Raw genomic sequence first — 14,599 nt, 5'->3', positions numbered from 1 at the left:
AATTACTGACATTCGCCACATTGGACAGTTGCAGTTCTGTAAACAAGCATTATCGACGCGCACCGTATCCAAGTACGCGCAATACCCGAGCGTTTCATTCAAGGACTTCCATTGTTGACGTAACAATAGACCAAGTTCGCATTACCTGAGCGCACCGTATCCATTGACATCCATTGTTGACATAACAATAGAAGACGCAGATAGACGCGTATTACCCTGGACTGGCCAGAATTGTGTTTATCTTATCGGCATAGCAACGTGTATTGCGACATCATTGCTTCTACTGGGACCATCACTCAGCGGAAGGATATTTCTGACAGAGCATACGCAGTATCGCAGTTCATCTACCCTGCAAGCTACAACGTAGCGAGGACGGACAATCAAGACACGGCACGATCCAGACTGACATTGAATCCATGCAACCAGATAAAAGAAATGAGAATGAGTACAATTCATTAAACTATCTCAGACATTTGAACACTTGCGTGTGGGCAATTACATACATTCGTTATTTGTGCACATGAATGTTTAGACATACAATTGTATTCCATCTGTGTATTACTGTGGTAATCTTGACATCTAGACATGTTTCGATGTATTTTGGAGAGTGTATATCATTGATACATGTATATCAGAAGTGATTTTGTGTCACATATTTCTGTGTTTGCAAACTATTATTGATTTGTTTACTTTGTAAACTATATCTGTAACCATTCAGCCGTAAGTTTGCACAGTGTGACGTTGATATCATGCATTGTATCATTTGTATCTCCAACTCAATCTAAATCAAAACGCACGATGGCAAAGTATCCAGAAATGAATTGGAATAGTGCTGATGTGCCGGAAGAATTCAAGTTATTCAAACAACGCATGGAGTTATGCTTCCAAGACAACGATGTCCAAGACCCAAAGAAGCAAGCAATCAAAATCAAAATTGCAGTAGGAAATGAAGGTTTGCGTAGAATTAACGCATCCGGTCTATCCAATGAGGATCAAGAAAAACCTGCAATGTTGTGGTCTACTCTTGAAGGTCAATTGAAAGTCAAGCTAATTTTTCGCATCCACAGACTGGAGCTGATGCGATATCGTCAACACGCAAATGAAACTATCGACGAATTTGTAAATAGATGCCGGAGTAAAGCCAAAGAATGTGACTTTACCGAAAATGAGCTCTCAGAACGCGTGACAGAGCTAGTCATTGCGTCTACACCTATCGAGGCGTTCCAGAAAGATCTTCTAGACCAACCCAAAGGCTACAAGATAGCAAACCTCCTTGATGAAGGCAGGAAATACGAAGCCATAGCCGTAGGCAAACAGTGTCTTCGTTCGATCGACTCCTCCGCAAGCAACGTAGATGCTCTATCACATAACCAAGATAGACGCAGGAAGTGTGGTAACTGTAATTTGAATCATCCACCACGAAAGTGTCCAGCCTACAAAGACATTTGCAAAGCCTGTGGTTCCAAAGGACACTGGGCTAAATGCTGCAGAAAGACAAAACACAGAAAAGTGCTTCGAGGACGAAGTCCAAGCAGAGGACGCCAAGGTGGTAACCGCAGTTTTTCACCACGAAGACAGAAGACACCCACCAGGCAGCCAACCAAACAAAATGTAGCCGAATTCTCCAAAGAGCCAAAAGGAGAAACCCAGGAAGATTTTGAGGAATTTAACACTATCGTACTGGGAAACGACCTAGACGCATCTATCGATTCTGTGCATCAGAAAGAAGCATTCGTGAAGATTGGAATTATCTGTCCCAGCAAACGTGGACAACACATCTTACATGCAAAGGTCGATACCGGAGCGAGTGGAAATACACTCCCTCTACGGACAATCAAGGCCATGTATGGAAGCAGGTGGCAAGCAGTTGTACACCCGACTTCAGCACGTCTTACCGCATACAACGGTTCCCCGATACATTGTTTGGGCACCCTTCAGATCACGTGCAAGTACAAAGACTCCGAGTGGAGAGATCAACTTTTCTACGTGGTCGATGTCTCAGGACCAGTGATAATTGGACTACCTATGTGCAGTGAGTTACACGTGGTAACAATCCATGAGATGCACCCTCAGAGTCGTAGTCCAACTAACAGACCGTCTCCGTTGAAATCTGTCAAGGACCTGCAAGTGCTCTATCCGGACCAGTTTGATCGTATTGGTAACTTTCGTGGAGAAGCAACACTACATGTCAAAGAAGGAGCTGTCCCCACCATTGATGCTCCAAGAAAGTGCAGCGTCCACATCAAAGACAAACTGAAGTCTGAGCTTGACTCAATGGAGAAGCAAGGCATCATCAGACAAATCGACCATCACACCGACTGGTGTAGTTCGATTACTACAGTTCTCAAGAAAGATGGATCCTTGAGAGTATGCCTAGATCCCAGGAGATTAAACCAGAATCTCAAACGATGTCCCCACAAGATTCCGACTCTTGAAGAGGTCAACCCAGCTTTCTCCGGAGCAAAGTATTTCTCTAAGCTCGACGCGAAATCCGGATATTGGTCTGTTCACCTATCCAAAGAATCCCAGGAGCTGACAACTTTTCGTACTCCATTTGGCAGATACTGCTACACACGCCTACCTTTCGGACTTTCTGTCAGCCAAGACTTGTTCCAGCAACACATGGACCGTATCGTTGATCAAGTAGATGGATGCATCTGTATCGCTGATGATATTGCAGTTGTTGGACGTACCGAGGCAGAGCATGACAAAAACCTCCACAGACTGATGGAAGTTGCCCAAAGAGAAGGACTTGTCTTCAACAGTAAGAAGTGTATCATCAAAACTGACAGCATCAACTTCTTCGGCTCTGTATATACCAGAGATGGCATCCGCCCTGATCCACAGAAGATTGAAGACATTCATGCCATGCCAACACCTCAAGACAAAGAAGATCTACAGAAGTGCCTTGGTCTTCTTAACTATCTCGCTCCACACATTGCCAACTTCTCTGAAAAGGCATCACCATTACGTGAACTACTGAAGCGAGATGTGCCATTCACATGGCAAGACGATCATCAACATGCCTTCAACGAACTCAAGAAAGCGATCTCTGCAGAATCTTGTTTGCAGTACTATGATCCAAGGAAGACAACGATCCTAGAAGTCGACGCATCATCAAAAGGCCTAGGAGCTTGTTTGTTGCAAGAAGGCAAACCTGTCGCATTTGCTTCAAAGTCTCTCTCATCGTCACAAGCTAACTACTCCAACATAGAGAGAGAAACGCTAGCCCTCGTGTTTGGAATACAACGTTTCCACACATACCTGTTCGGAAACCAGTTCACTGTCCAAACTGATCACAAACCCTTAGAGATGATCACCAGAAAGCCACTGAGATGTGCGCCACCACGTTTGCAGAGACTTCTCATCAAAATTCAAGGCTATGACTATGATGTCAAGTACAAGCCAGGCAAATCGATGATCATATCAGATGCTTTGAGCAGAATGCCTAATCCAAGAAAGAATCAAGACGTTCCCCTTGATGTCAATGTGGAAGAGATCTGTGAGGAAATCGACATATCACAGATTGACCTTATCTTCTTTGGACAAAAGAAGAGAAATGAGCTGCAACAAGAGACGTCGAGAGATCCTACCTTGCGAGCTCTGTGGCAAATCGTCACGAATGGTTGGCCAGACACAATCAAGGAAGTACCTAGAGAGGTCAGAACATCTACGTCTACGTCTACTGCAGATACGTGCATGGACTAGCTGAACGACTCGTCTTGTGAGTAACACTGTGCGTGAATAAACCGATTATTTTATCATCCATGCTGCTCATCAACGAATAACGATACGAATACATATCATCGGATTGATGAACGCTTTGCAGAGCATTCTATATTCGTTTCTACATTGTTAGATATAGCTGTGTAGCTCGTACGAAATGTTGTCAGAACATTTTCGTCACACGAATTACTGACATTCGCCACATTGGACAGTTGCAGTTCTGTAAACAAGCATTATCGACGCGCACCGTATCCAAGTACGCGCAATACCCGAGCGTTTCATTCAAGGACTTCCATTGTTGACGTAACAATAGACCAAGTTCGCATTACCTGAGCGCACCGTATCCATTGACATCCATTGTTGACATAACAATAGAAGACGCAGATAGACGCGTATTACCCTGGACTGGCCAGAATTGTGTTTATCTTATCGGCATAGCAACGTGTATTGCGACATCATTGCTTCTACTGGGACCATCACTCAGCGGAAGGATATTTCTGACAGAGCATACGCAGTATCGCAGTTCATCTACCCTGCAAGCTACAACGTAGCGAGGACGGACAATCAAGACACGGCACGATCCAGACTGACATTGAATCCATGCAACCAGATAAAAGAAATGAGAATGAGTACAATTCATTAAACTATCTCAGACATTTGAACACTTGCGTGTGGGCAATTACATACATTCGTTATTTGTGCACATGAATGTTTAGACATACAATTGTATTCCATCTGTGTATTACTGTGGTAATCTTGACATCTAGACATGTTTCGATGTATTTTGGAGAGTGTATATCATTGATACATGTATATCAGAAGTGATTTTGTGTCACATATTTCTGTGTTTGCAAACTATTATTGATTTGTTTACTTTGTAAACTATATCTGTAACCATTCAGCCGTAAGTTTGCACAGTGTGACGTTGATATCATGCATTGTATCATTTGTATCTCCAACTCAATCTAAATCAAAACGCACGATGGCAAAGTATCCAGAAATGAATTGGAATAGTGCTGATGTGCCGGAAGAATTCAAGTTATTCAAACAACGCATGGAGTTATGCTTCCAAGACAACGATGTCCAAGACCCAAAGAAGCAAGCAATCAAAATCAAACTTGCAGTAGGAAATGAAGGTTTGCGTAGAATTAACGCATCCGGTTTATCCAGTGAGGATCAAGAAAAACCTGCAATGTTGTGGTCTACTCTTGAAGGTCAGCTGAAAGTCAAGCTAAATTTTCGCATCCACAGACTGGAGCTGATGCGATATCGTCAACACGCAAATGAAACTATCGACGAATTTGTAAATAGATGCCGGAGTAAAGCCAAAGAGTGTGACTTTACCGAAAATGAGCTCTCAGAACGCGTGACAGAGCTAGTCATTGCGTCTACACCTATCGAGGCGTTCCAGAAAGATCTTCTAGACCAACCCAAAGGCTACAAGATAGCAAACCTCCTTGATGAAGGCAGGAAATACGAAGCCATAGCCGTAGGCAAACAGTGTCTTCGTTCGATCGACTCCTCCGCAAGCAACGTAGATGCTCTATCACATAACCAAGATAGACGCAAGAAGTGTGGTAACTGTAATTTGAATCATCCACCACGAAAGTGTCCAGCCTACAGAGACATTTGCAAAGCATGTGGTTCCAAAGGACACTGGGCTAAATGCTGCAGAAAGACAAAACACGGAAAAGTGCTTCGAGGACGAAGTCCAAGCAGAGGACGCCAAGGTGGTAACCGCAGTTTTTCACCACGAAGACAGAAGACACCCACCAGGCAGCCAACCAAACAAAATGTAGCCGAATTCTCCAAAGAGCCAAAAGGAGAAACCCAGGAAGATTTTGAGGAATTTAACACTATCGTACTGGGAAACGACCTAGACGCATCTATCGATTCTGTGCATCAGAAAGAAGCATTCGTGAAGATTGGAATTATCTGTCCCAGCAAACGTGGACAACACATCTTACATGCAAAGGTCGATACCGGAGCGAGTGGAAATACACTCCCTCTACGGACAATCAAGGCCATGTATGGAAGCAGGTGGCAAGCAGTTGTACACCCGACTTCAGCACGTCTTACCGCATACAACGGTTCCCCGATACATTGTTTGGGCACCCTTCAGATCACGTGCAAGTACAAAGACTCCGAGTGGAGAGATCAACTTTTCTACGTGGTCGATGTCTCAGGACCAGTGATAATTGGACTACCTATGTGCAGTGAGTTACACGTGGTAACAATCCATGAGATGCACCCTCAGAGTCGTAGTCCAACTAACAGACCGTCTCCGTTGAAATCTGTCAAGGACCTGCAAGTGCTCTATCCGCAACAGTTTGATCGTATTGGTAACTTTCGTGGAGAAGCAACACTACATGTCAAAGAAGGAGCTGTTCCCACCATTGATGCTCCAAGAAAGTGCAGCGTCCACATCAAAGACAAACTCAAGGCTGAGCTTGACTCAATGGAGAAGCAAGGCATCATCAGACAAATCGACTATCACACCGACTGGTGTAGTTCGATTACTACAGTTCTCAAGAAAGATGGATCCTTGAGAGTATGCCTAGATCCCAGGAGATTAAACCAGAATCTCAAACGATGTCCCCACAAGATTCCGACTCTTGAAGAGGTCAACCCAGCTTTCTCCGGAGCAAAGTATTTCTCTAAGCTCGACGCGAAATCCGGATATTGGTCTGTTCACCTATCCAAAGAATCCCAGGAGCTGACAACTTTTCGTACTCCATTTGGCAGATACTGCTACACACGCCTACCTTTCGGACTTTCTGTCAGCCAAGACTTGTTCCAGCAACACATGGACCATATCGTTGGTCAAGTAGATGGATGCATCTGTATCGCTGATGATATTGCAGTTGTTGGACGTACCGAGGCAGAGCATGACAAAAACCTCCACAGACTGATGGAAGTTGCCCAAAGAGAAGGACTTGTCTTCAACAGTAAGAAGTGTATCATCAAAACTGACAGCATCAACTTCTTCGGCTCTGTATATACCAGAGATGGCATCCGCCCTGATCCACAGAAGATTGAAGACATTCATGCCATGCCAACGCCTCAAGACAAAGAAGATCTACAGAAGTGCCTTGGTCTTCTTAACTATCTCGCTCCACACATCGCCAACTTCTCTGAAAAGGCATCACCCTTACGTGAACTACTGAAGCGAGATGTGCCATTCACATGGCAAGACGATCATCAACATGCCTTCAACGAACTCAAGAAAGCGATCTCTGCAGAATCTTGTTTGCAGTACTATGATCCAAGGAAGACAACGATCCTAGAAGTCGACGCATCATCAAAAGGCTTAGGAGCTTGTTTGATGCAAGAAGGCAAACCTGTCGCATTTGCGTCAAAGTCTCTCTCATCGTCACAAGCTAACTACTCCAACATAGAGAGAGAAACGCTAGCCCTCGTGTTTGGAATACAACGTTTCCACACATACCTGTTCGGAAACCATTTCACTGTCCAAACTGATCACAAACCCTTAGAGATGATCACCAGAAAGCCACTGAGATGTGCGCCACCACGTTTGCAGAGACTTCTCATCAAAATTCAAGGCTATGACTATGATGTCAAGTACAAGCCAGGCAAATCGATGATCATATCAGATGCTTTGAGCAGAATGCCTAATCCAAGCAAGAATCAAGACGTTCCCCTTGATGTCAATGTGGAAGAGATCTGTGAGGAAATCGACATATCACAGATTGACCTTATCTTCTTTGGACAAAAGAAGAGAAATGAGCTGCAACAAGAGACGTCGAGAGATCCGACCTTGCGAGCTCTGTGGCAAATCGTCACGAATGGTTGGCCAGATACAATCAAGGAAGTACCTAGAGAGGTCAGAACATTTTGGCCATACCGCGATGAAATCGGAGTATCAGATGGTGTACTTTTCAAAGGCAATCAAGTCATCATTCCCACAGACCTCAGACAAGACATCCTGAATCAACTTCATCAGGGTCATCAAGGTATTGAACGTACCCGCAGACTAGCAAGGGAAACCGTGTATTGGCCGAACATCAATAAAGACATTGAGCAAATCTCAAAGAATTGCTACGCCTGCCAAGAAAATCAGGTCAAGCAACAAAGAGAACCCTTGCAACCTCACGACATACCAACTTCGCCGTGGACGAAGCTTGGAACTGACTTGTTTACTTTCAACAAGGAAGAATACCTGTTAGTGACCGACTACCATTCAAAGTATCCAATCGTTCGCAAGTTGAAGGATACATCCAGTGCGGCAGTCGCAAACATACTGAGTGGTATCTTCAGTCTTTTCGGACCACCAGCAACTCTGATATCAGACAATGGTCCACAATTCGTTGGAAGACCATTCCAAGAGATGTGTGAGAAATGGTCAATTGATCACATTACATCGTCTCCGCGATATCCAAGATCCAACGGACTCGCTGAACGCATGGTACAAACTGTGAAAGGAATCATGACCAAGTGTACCAGAACTGGACAAGACATCCAGACAGCACTACTACATTTTCGTGCCACACCAATCGACTCCAACCTACCATCACCTGCTGAATTACTCTTTGGAAGACCAATCAGGACAACACTTCCAAGTCACCACCTGACCAGACAATCGTCTACGCCTGATTTGTTGTTTCAGAGACAGGAGAACATGAAACACAATCACGACTTGCATGGAGGTAGAGATTTACCACCTCTGCACGTCGGACAGAAAGTGAGAGTTCTGAATCCCAAAGACAACACTTGGCTTCCTGCCGAAGTGAGCAAAGTACGTCAGGAACCAAGATCCTACGAAGTAGCAACTCCCAACGGTAGCATCTTGAGGAGAAATAGATCTCACCTGAGAGAGATGCCAACCGGAACAAAGCCAACAGTTCCAAAACGGGTTCACTTCGAAGACGACGTCAGGAGTGAGGAAAGGAAACAACATCCAGACAGAACACAAGGACAATCTGGTAGGAAATCAGTCTCTACTCGGTACATAACGCGATATGGACGTGAAGTCAGACCCCCATCGCGGTACCAAGAGTAATGCAATGCTGGAAGATAAACTAGCAGCATTGTCAGTGTAAATAATATGTTCATTCATTATGCTTAGTGTTGATTTATTTACAGCACATTTGTGTAACCAAGTGAAACACATCATTTTATTTCACAAGACAATATTTGAAATTTAAGTCAGGAACCATAACAACTACGACATATGCTACATTTATCAAAATGGTTGTTGCATGCTATATATATATCTGTGTATAACTGTTAATCACATTTATGCATTGAAACTATGATGTAGCTGTTCTTTAATTTCACATACAAAAGTTAATCTCAACTGAATGTTAAAAAAACCAACAAACATACAAGCATATATAAATTATTTCCTGTGTTGATGATAATCTGAGTACAAACTCAAATGCTAAATCATTATGTTTCTATTACATATACTATATGCACATTCCATATGAATATAATTATTTCTGTCTTATACAATTAAAGATATCACGAAGATATACGTGAAATTATTTGTAAATATGCTGGTGTACGTGAAACTGCACGCATTTTGTGACAATAAGTTTGAATAATGTTATCGTTTTATTCGTTCTATCTTTCGATACCAGATATGTCGAGATTTGTTCAGTATGAAAAATGTAAAACTTATACTGATAAAAAAGAGTTTCTGATACTGAGTATATTGCATTTGTGAGACCGGCTGTTTCAAGAAGAATAGATTTCATTTGCCTGCCTGATTGTAATTCAACGTATCTATGCAAATCTCAAACAAGCTTCCTCCATTTTTCAGCATTTTGTGTCAGAGATTCACATTTATAATACTTGGAAGATCAATGTGAATGTTTCCATATGTACAAGTGCAGTTTAAAAATATTCGTCATTGTATCTGTTCAGAAGGAGGGGGATGTTGTGTTATATGAGCGCACTACATTTATCACAAGTGTACGCATATTCTATGTATTCTATATTTGAGTGATACGGTCAGAGCAGCAGTCATTACATGACGCTAGTTTGTGATAGTGGATTAAAGTTGTTCATTTTATCGTTAAACAACTGAGTCCTCTGTTCATCATTGAATCCGGTCCACTATTACAACACGCCCGACCGACCGCCCGACCGACCGCCCGACCGCCCGACCGACCGTCCGCTGATTCCTATATACCCCCTTCAAACTTCGTTTGGCGGGGGTATAAAAACTGTGTGTAGTAAACATACACATGTGTGTGTCTGTGTGTGTGTGTGTGTGTGTGTGTGTGTGCATGGGTGTTTTTGTTATGTAAAGTTTTCCTTTTTTATTATTTTTGCCTTCCGTCTCTTCGTTTCGAAGCACACGCAAAATAAGTAGGTAGCATTATAATTTATATGTACTAGTAGTATAAATAAGTAGGTGTAAGCATTTTAATTTATATACTAGTAGTCTCACAGCACTAGCGCGCGCAGGCCAGCTCTGATAATTTTTTGTTTGTTTGTTTTTTTTCTGAGTAGGCCTATAGTTATTAACCCATTTCATACGGGAACCTGGTGGCCTGCGTATTAAGTCCATGGGAATTTCAGAATTCAGTACGGAATGGGTTAAGACAACCCTTATCACCTAAAAAAAAATAACAAAAATGAGATTGAGATAATAACGTTTGCATGTATATTTCCTTCACGGAACCTTGTTTGTGTGTGTGTGTGTGTGTGTGTGTGCGTGTGTTCTTTTAAGCCCTACATTAGCCTACCCAATGACAATTAACCAGCCTTGAAATTGACTTATATAATATCTCTAATAAAATTGTGCACAAGTTTGATTACTTATGGGACTATTTTAATGCCAAGTAGGCCTATAGACCTATAATAGTACTAAATTCCTTCATGATTGTTTGTTTGTGTGTGTGTGTGTGTGTGTGTTTGTGTGTACGTGCGTGTGTGCGTGTTTTTTTATCGCACTTCATATTGCTTTGAACTTTCACTAAAATTTGGGACCTACACTCAACAAGCTTTGCTTTTTAGTAGGTTCCATCGTATTTCTCTTTGCATCCTTTACTTTGATTGAAAATGACACATCGACCGCTATGTATTATGTTTGTATTCCTATTTCGTATGTATATATCCAAGCTGGACATTCTGTATTATCATGTTTTGTTATATCATGTATTCTTCATCGAGAAATACGAAAATAAAATTGAAATTGAAAATTCAAGGTGCGACTTGTTTCCAACAAACAGCCATATACGATAGGCCCTATAATATCGAGTTTTGTGTCTGGATGGTCGTGTCTTTTTGTGTTAAGTTAGTTTGTGCTCATATCTTACCAAACGCACTAAACACACGAATATAATATAAGGCCTTTGGCATGTCTTTGAGTGGCTGTCATCGATATGGACATTACATCATTTTCCTTTCACCTTTTTCTTTCTTTTGATTCTCTTTACAGAGCTCTCCTATCATGGCTCCCTCCGTTTTCCTTATTATAACTCAATTGGTAAATGAACTTATAAGATATATAGGCCTATGGGCGTAAAAAGGGCTAAGTCAGTGTTGCCTATAAATAGATTTCAGAAATTTCAAAACATCACATGTTTGCTCTTATTTGTCCAAAAAAAAATGCAATCAGATTTTTGTATTGATAACTTCTCTATTAACATTTCAAGGTCTTCAAATATAATATCTTAGCTATAGGCCTATTCTGCAGAAGACCCCATTCAATTTGGTTAAGCGGTCACAGAGAAATGTAGATACAGTTAGTAACGCATGTGTAGGGTCTGATTCTTCCGAGTTTAGCACTTGGATGCTCTTGGAACTCCAAAATGTGTGAAAACAATGGACAGAATTTGGAGGGAATAAAGGATTCCTGACATGCTCTACAAAACTCCTCATTAAAAGTGTTCTCTTTGACCACTGCTGAAGCAGTAGTCGGATGGGGTTTTCTGTAAAATGTGGGTAAAAGTTATAGTTTCCAGGGGCGGATCCAGGAATTCTGTATGAAAAAGGGGGGGGGGCGAAACTACACTGGTGCCACTTCCAGGTTTCATTTCAATTTTTCTTTTTATTTCTTTTGTTTTTAACGAAAAATAAAGGGGGGGTGCGCCGGTTGCGCCCCCTCTGCAGATCCGCCACTGGTTTCTTACCCTGAAATTGTATTTCCGTGCATGGATTGATTCACTTTTTAAAGTTATCATTGCGGAAGGACCCAATGTATTTTTTTTTTTGGGGGGGAGGCATACGGTGTATTAGCCTATTTTTATAGCATTGTAATACTTAATGTTTCACTAGTTACCATGGGAACTGCGCGTATAATAGTATTTTTGTTCTTTTTCAGTAACGACAATAGACGACAGACTAATTGCTGATTATTTTGGCAGTTGAGTTTTGGGATGATGTTTTCGGTGAATCCGATGTCAACAGCTCGTATGAACTATTGATAAATAAGCTTCTTTTTTTTATATAACAGGAATATACCCCTTGTACGAAAGAGAAAAAATAGGAGAAAGCCTCGCAGACCACGGATTACCAAGGGTATTTTGTTATCGATAAAAACACGCAATAATTTATACAGGAAAGCGTTACACACGCGATTAGATGTTGATTTTAATAGATATAAAAAATACAGAAATATTTTAACAACTATTATACGATTGTCACGCAAATTTTATTGTTCAAAAAATATTGAATCTAAAGGATTCAATATAAACTCAATTTGGAAGGTACTTAAGGATCTTTTGGGAAATAAAAAAAAAAATTATTCTAAGATTATTGAAAATGGATATGAAATTACGGACCCGAATGATATTGCTAATTATTTAATGAGTATTTTATTAATACAGGATCAAACTTAGCATCTTCCATAAATGTAACAGACTGTAATTTTATGCAGTATTTTTCTGAATCACTTAGTATTTCTCTTTTTTTTCTCACCAACTTCATACCATGAAGTAGTTAGCATTGTTAAAGATCTTAAATCCAGCAAGTCTTCAGGTTACGATGGTTGAAGTGTTTATCTCCTTAAACAGATTATTCATTTTGTCGCACCCCCATCATTAGTACACATATTCAACATAAGTTATCTCTCAGTTCTGGGCGCTGCCCAAACTCACTGAAAATCGCAAAAGTGATTCCTATCCATAAAAAATACGATCACACACAACTAAAAAATTACCGCCCAATATCCCGTCTCCCCAGCATATCAAAAATTCTAGAGAAAAATGTTTACAAAAGACTATTTTCTTTTTTAAATGAAAATGAAATTTTTATTCCGAATCAATTCGGATTTAGAAAAAATCACTCTACAGATTACGCTATTTATTATTCAACTTTGTGATGAAATAATTGAAGCTTTTATTAATAAGGAACTATGGAGTTCGAGGAATACCCTTGCTATGGCTCACCGATTATTTATCTAATCGTGAGCAATATGTTGATTTTTATTCATGTTCATATTCCTCTAGGAGATTAAGAATCAATTGTGGAGTACCACAAGGGTCTATCGTAGACCCTCTGTTATTTCTTATCTATGTTAATAATATAATTAATGCTTCACCAATTTTAACTTACATTTTGTTTGCAGATGATACAAATATATTTTATTCACATAAAGATCCACAGATGCTTATCCGCACACTTAATTTTGAATTATGCAAAGCTTCTTCTTGGTTCAAATGCAATAAATTATCTTTGAATATTGATAAAACTAATTTTATTTATTTTAAAAATGTTCATTCTTCTGATATTGAATGTAACTTATATTGATGGGTTACCTCTTGTAGAAAAAAAAAAGTATATTAAATTTCTTGGTGTCATTATTGATGCTAATCTTACCTGGAATGAACATGTAAACAATATAAGTAGTATTGTATCGAGAAACATAGGTATATAGTTCAAACTGAAAGATCTTTTGATAGAAAAATCTCTTTTTTATTTCATATAATGCACAGATTTTACCATACATCACATACCGCAATATGTGGGCATATTCTAACAAGACAAAAATTCAATCAGTTCACCTTCTCTAAAAAAGAGCACTCCGCATTCGCACCAACTCTCATTATGTCTTGCAAACGCTGAACCATTATTCTCTAAATTGAAAACTCTGAAAATAAACGATATTCATACATACAATGCGTAATTTATTCATGTACAAATCCAAATCCAGCACCCTCCCTTCCTCGTTCCACAACCTATCACTGTGATCTCCAGCGTCCACGCTTACCCAACTCGACGTTCCAAAGATTATCACCTCCACAATCCCAAGCTAATGATAGCTCACAAGTCATAGACACCATGGACCAGACGTTTGGAATAATCTCCCTGAGCAAATCAAGGCAACCACTAAATTATATTCTTTTAAGGCACTTATGAAAAAATGTCTTTTTTTAAATATAATGATGTATATGAGTGATAAGAAGTTTTGGAGTTTTAATGTTCACTCATAAACAGTTTATATCGGTGTATTAGGAGCTTAGTAAACTGCTGCATATTTTTAAATTGTTGATATTGTAATTGTATACAGGAGTATGTAACAGACATACATGTGACACAATGCACCAGAAGCAAACCCAATCATGTATATGAAGAGTTTGTTTGCAAAAACCGAAGTTCATATTTGCCATATGGAGATATTTGCGATTAAAGGTTAAGAAAAATAAAGAAAATAATAAGAAAAATTTTGCTTCTTTTGACAATAACTTAAAAAATATACCTTTTTATGGAGTGACCAATGTATCATTTAAAAGGTATTATTTTGTACTTTATGACAGAGAAATCTGTCTTCAAAATCTTCCAAAATGGACTTATCGGTTTTTGCAAACAAACCCTTCATATATACCCAAACGTTGAATTAACAAAATTGAGTACTCAGTATTTGATGGCATGCACAGCACAGCACAGCACAGCACAGCAC

This window comes from Diadema antillarum, unplaced genomic scaffold, assembly GCF_040938485.1.
Source record: "Diadema antillarum isolate AM-2024a unplaced genomic scaffold, OU_Dant_1.0 scf00000151, whole genome shotgun sequence".
Classification (NCBI taxonomy): Eukaryota; Metazoa; Echinodermata; class Echinoidea; order Diadematoida; family Diadematidae; genus Diadema; species Diadema antillarum.
Note: the sequence above shows the minus strand (reverse complement) of the source record.